The sequence below is a fragment of the Apis cerana genome, linkage group LG8 (genome assembly GCF_029169275.1).
Source record: "Apis cerana isolate GH-2021 linkage group LG8, AcerK_1.0, whole genome shotgun sequence".
NCBI classification, from domain to species: domain Eukaryota; kingdom Metazoa; phylum Arthropoda; class Insecta; order Hymenoptera; family Apidae; genus Apis; species Apis cerana.
The window spans coordinates 6,827,158-6,833,157 of NC_083859.1; the positions used below are offsets into that span (position 1 = coordinate 6,827,158).

At 35.3% G+C, this 6,000-nt stretch overlaps 1 protein-coding gene across 3 annotated transcripts in view; it reads right to left on the bottom strand.

Annotated features, from left to right (window-relative positions):
• Window positions 1-5,337, bottom strand: part of LOC108001718 (alpha-mannosidase 2) — a 128,653-nt gene extending 123,316 nt beyond the window's left edge. For all 3 annotated transcript variants that reach the window (XM_062078416.1, XM_062078417.1, XM_062078413.1), the window contains exon 1: window positions 4,728-5,337. The gene's annotated coding sequence lies outside the window, so the exon portion shown is untranslated. The remainder of the gene's footprint in view (window positions 1-4,727) is intronic.
• Window positions 5,338-6,000: the final 663 nt, after the last annotated feature.

A 6,000-nucleotide genomic window follows, 5' to 3' on the forward strand; every position in this document is an offset into this window, starting at 1 on the left:
CGCTTTCACCCGGATCGATTGCGTAATTATACCGTGGCAGTAAATGGTACACGAGATCAAGATCGGTCCCCGTGGCGATCCTTCATACAAAGATTCAACGTGAAAGAGAGAGAGAGAAAAAAATTCCAAAGGCCACGCGTATTATCATAAAATCGCCATTTTTAATCAAACGATCTGATCTTTAATTTTCCTCCATCCATCCATACATACGTGTGTGTAACTTCTCGATAATCTTTCTCCTCTCCTCTCTTCTTTGACCAATTCATTCGATTCGATCTAACGTATGAAATTTTTTACTGTTAATGATAATTATACATTGGACGATATTTTTTTATTTAAACTCTCCACTCTCTCGAATTCCTCTTGATGAAAAGAAATAAAAATATTCAAAGTCATTCGATTCTGCACGACAAATTTGCATTGAACGATTAAACTAAAAAATTATATTAAAGTGTATATTAAAGAGTCTATCTACACTATCTCGTTTCAGAAGATTAATAAAAATTATATATACATTTCGCACATCTTTTCTCTTCCATCACTTCGGATATTTGATAAAACTTCTCCTTTTTGAACATGATGACCGGTCTTTTCCTTTTTTTTTTTTAACAAAATGAGAAATTTAGTCGGTAAAACGAAAACCAAGAAGGGGAGAACAGGTGGAGGAAGAGGCGTAAACGCACAACAGCGTGACACCCAGAACCAGCCTCTCGTTAGACGAGACAATTAAAGATCTCGTTATTTTCAGCCGCGAAAACCGGATCGTTTTAACGAGAGTCAGGGAAATTAAACGTTTCGAGATTACAGCGAAGCGACTTCCATCTAGGAATCATTGTCCAGTGGACTCGTTTCAAACCATCTCCAGGAGATCTAATCGTCTCCCTCCCCTCCCAACGTCATGTCCGATTAAAACAATTAGTCGTGCCACGAAGATCGACGATCTGATACACGTTCTGAATAGATTCTGCTGCTTTTGGATTAACTCTTACATATGTTAATATTTGGAATATAAGAATATACTTTTAAGACGGAATTTGAGAGTTTTCAAAATGGATTGTTATTTATTCGAATTTATCGTTTCTTGTTAAGAGGAAATTTAAAAAGTTGTTTATCGAAATTAATTTTCAAGAATATTATACGAGCAAATCTGAAGCTAAATTGAAACGAGGATGGAGTTAGGTCTCTGGAATTAAGTTTCTGGATTAATCCTTGCGTTAATAACCAAGGTTTTTCACTCAAGGGAGAATTTAAAGATAGTTATTTTCTCGTCGAATTATTATTTGGTATGCCGTGATCGATTTAACTTACAAGTTTGAAATGAAATAATTTTCATTTCCTCAATTTATTTTATTTTCCCAGAAATAACGATTATTGCTCAACTTTTTTCACGGGACAGAGATCTGATAAAAGAAAAATTACTAAATAAGAAATTAATACGAGAAAGGAAACAGGGGCCTAAGTTTAGCTTTTTCTTATAAAAATGGCGCACGAAAAAAATTACTCTTGCGATTCCAAAGAAAATATAACATCTATGAAAATCCACATTGTTTAATATCCATATTCATCGCAACTCTGACTCTGGGATCTCTATTCCTGTAATATCAAACCAATTAGCTAGTGATAATCGCCTCTCGAGTGAAAAGATTTAACTCGAGAGGATTTGTTTTTTAAAACGAGACTTCATCGTGGGAAATGGGCAGAGGCGAGGATGCCACGGATGTTATTCCGGCTGGGTCCGCGATGTGTGACTTGGCAGCGACACCGATGACCGTGTCTCGTTAAAAAGAGGAGGGAAAAACCGGCTGGAACGAAATAAGGTGAATTAAAGCCAGAGGATACGTGGCTCGTGTATGAATCCAATTTAATGAAGCAACTTTGTATGCGTGTAATTATCTATTCACGCTATGGCCGGACCCAGACGCTCGTGTAATTGCTTAATGACCTTTTATGAAGGAAAAAATAAAGGGAATTGGTCGCTGTACCGTTTCGCAAACACGAATCGATGGGTCTTTGAATGGATGTTGAAGTAGCGAGATCTTTCAAGGAGAAAAGATATATAAGATATTTATAAGATATTTTAAGAAAGTTTTCTTTCAATATTTTTATACATTATATTTTTAATATTGTGATTTATAATAAAAATATTATTTGAAATATATATTTAAAAAATAACGATGAAATTATAGCATAACAAGTAAACTTATGCGGGTTAAATACCGATACAATAATTATATGCCATTATATCCCATTAAATTACTCGTAACGTAATTTATATTCCGTTCACACTACTAATACCTATAAAATTATAATTAATTCGAGTATAAAATATAATTAAAATTATGAATAATAAAACCAACAGTTAGAGTAGAAAATTATCATAGTTTAACAATCGTTCGTAATTTTGTGCCAAAATCTCGCGCATATATCTACCCACAATTCATACGTAAACCACAATTCATTCATACTAAATATACAACGATCGGTTCCACGGTAATAACAGCGACTATTAAATCACTATGAAAATATCCGCGACCCGTTCGCCAAACGTGGCCTCAAACTTGTGATCAATACTATATTCCCACGCAGTAAGATTCTTTCTCCCTCTTCCCACCGCTACTTGTTCCCTATCTCTCTCCCTTTCTCTTTACACATCCCCATCTCGCTCACTCACTCGCTCGTTCGCTCTCTCCTTCTCACTTTCCCGCGCTCTCGCTCTCATCAATGACCAGTTTCTCTCGCTCGCACCGCCTCGCCTATACATTGCTCTTTCTCTGCACCACACGAGCGAGAATCCAGTTTCTAAGCGCGAAAACGGCTGGACCACGTGTACGCGTTTCAAAACAAACACGACGAACCTGCGTGTTACATTGGCGGGACGATATTACGTTTTATTTCAACTCCCCTTCTCTCATCCATCTTCCATACGTGTTCGTGGAACTTTCCGTTCCCTGGCGAAAACGACGAATTCTTCCAGCTGTGGAACAGTTATCCCACATCCGAAGGAACTTTTTATATTGTACGTTAAACGCATTGACAAATGAACATTTTATTGCCGAGAATTCTCGATTACCGACTATTATTTTTGCATCATTTCTCTTTAAGTTGTGGTTGATGCGGTTTACGCATTAACCACAACTATATTTATAAAATAACATTTTACAACTATATTTATAAAATGTATTCATGTTAGATGTTTTGAGAAAGATTTTATCATAATCACGATATTATAATGTGAGATTTATTTGAATATAATTAATATTTATTTTGCATCAATCTCAATATCTAACAATTATAATCAATAGCTAAATATTTTAAAAATATCATCAGATGTTCCAATTCTTACTTTTTTTTCATTTTCACGTTATATGCTTTAAATTTCCATTAAATATATATATTAAAAATTTTATTTTTAATATAAACAAGAGGGTTCAACTTTCCCTCCACGAATCAATCACGTCACGAAAAATGCTAAGTTAAAGACAGGTGCGAAGCAAGCCGGTGGAAGAACGTGAAAATGCATCTGCGTGCAAAACGCAAGCAGTATGCATCCAAACCAAAGGTATCGAGAGAAGTGCAGGTGGCCACAACCAGCAGGGAACTTTTGACAAAAGAGGCCACTCGAACAATTTCCTAGCATACAAAGACGCTCCACACCGATAGTATACGTGCAAACATTCCTTTTGATAAGCTGCTTAACGAAAAATTTAACTCTTTAGATTCTTTCATCCTCTTTAAACATTTCACGGATTAAATTGACAGAATTTTTGAATGCACGCGGAAAAATGACAAGCGGACAATTCAATTCAATGAATAAGTCGCCATTTTGTTTGAAATGTTTTTCAGATGTTACATACAGATGATGTACTGTCTACAAGAATACTGTGAAATATGATACATATATTACATACATTTAATATTTAATATACATGGTAATGAGCGGGTTGTTTTCAACCGGTTCAAATTCTTCGCTTTCGTAACATCGTTTTCCAACGCGGTTTTGTAAACAAGATAATTAACGCAAACACCTAGGCACGCGATGACCGTCTTAATTACACGCCACGGTTCGACGATCTAAAGGGAGCGAAAGTGCGAGACGAATAGAAAAAACGGAGTAAAAGAGTAATACTGTGGCGCCTTTGATCTTGTCACGCTAATAACTTGTCAGAAAAGTTAATTAATAGAGAAGTCTCGAGAAGACCAGACCAAACGAGCAAGCAAAGATGATTGACTTCGTTACATATCTCTCAGTTAAACCGGAAATCAACTTCCGCCTTTTCTTTCCTTTGCGATCGTCACCACAAGAATCCAATCCGTTTATCATTTACATCAATTCATAATTGTCACCCTTTTTTTCATAGTGACCAAAAGGTGCATCACTTTAAATATTCTATCCCGATATTACGATTGCAGATAAAAATATAAAATTTCAAATATAAGTTGAATTTTAATCAAATAATTACGGATTAGAAATCCAATATAATAAAATTGTATGTGCGTAATAACTGATACAATGACTCGATGTTTTTCAAATTGAACATTAAAATAAGTTATCTTCCGAATAAAGAAAAATTATTTATAAATAACCTCTCCTGTGAGAAAAGACACAAAGAGGGGAGAGAGAAATAAGAAGTGATCGACCATGGTAAATTACGCAGCGTCTACGCACGCGAGCATCAGACGCCACGAGGAACATCGAGGATAGAATCAAACTTTAAACATTTACTCACCGAATTTTCAGGCGTGGTAGCGTCGTCCGTGGATTACCTCTTTTGATCGTTGAACTTGTCACGACAGGTTCTTGCAGGTATAAACTTCTCAACGAACACTCACGAATAACACAGAATGAACACTACATCGAAGTATTCACTGTACGCGATAAATTCACTTAAAAAAGTACGGTCGCACGGAGTAGCACGCGGATATGACAGGACGAACATAACCTTACAACCGGTGTCGCGGAATATGTCGAAAGTACGGAGACGAATCGAACGAGAAAATTTACCGCGAGAAACACTATAAACACGATGGACGACCGTGAAGCGAATCCTTCCGATCAAAAGTTCGAACGAACGACACATGAACCATTCATTCCAACGGAAAAACGAAACACCACTTTGCTCCACTCTCTATCGTAGAAACATCTAACAAGGATACCGCACCACGAGGCTTTCCGACACAATATCCGCAATCCGCGGAAGGACTGTCGTTCGAACGCGTTCATCCGCGCCCCTCCATCGACCATCAACCGGGAGAGGGAAGCCAGGTATAACGAGAGGAAGGGAGAACTGTCGAGTCTTTCAGTGTTGAGACTGCGCGGGAACGAGAAAGAAGGACACATGACCGGCGCCATTCCATTAGAGGGTAGGAGAAAGTGAGAGGGATGCTATACTTCACGAGCGTAGCTAGCAAAGGGCGTACAGGTTCTATAAAAGTAAGACAAAAATTTACTTTTAATAATTTGAATAAGTAAGTTAGTAAAATTTTACATCTTTATTTGTCTTCGTATTTATTTTTATTGGACTTATTTGAATAAGTATTATTAAATCATTAACTTTAAATAAAATATTTTGCATAATCTTATAAAAAAATAATTTTAATTATTTGAAAGATCAATATCATTTAAATTATAGTTATTAATGTTTAACATATCTTTTATTATTTTCTTACATTTTTTTTTATAATTTAAAGATTAATAATCGTATTCAGAATATTGTGTTGTTTCGTGGTTTATTAAATTTACGTTCAAACATATAATTAACCGTACTTTCGTATATTACTTTCTTTTTAATAATAAGACTATGTATGAAGAAAACGGAACACGTTTTACATATCATTATATACTCTTTTCGTTATATACTCTTTTTTACATCTTATTTGTTCGAATATTATAAGAAAAATTACAAATTACAATACAATTGTTGCAATTAATGTCAAAATAAAACAATTGTTAATTGAATCCTGTAGTAATTGGCTAAATTTATGTATCAATTTAAAATGTGA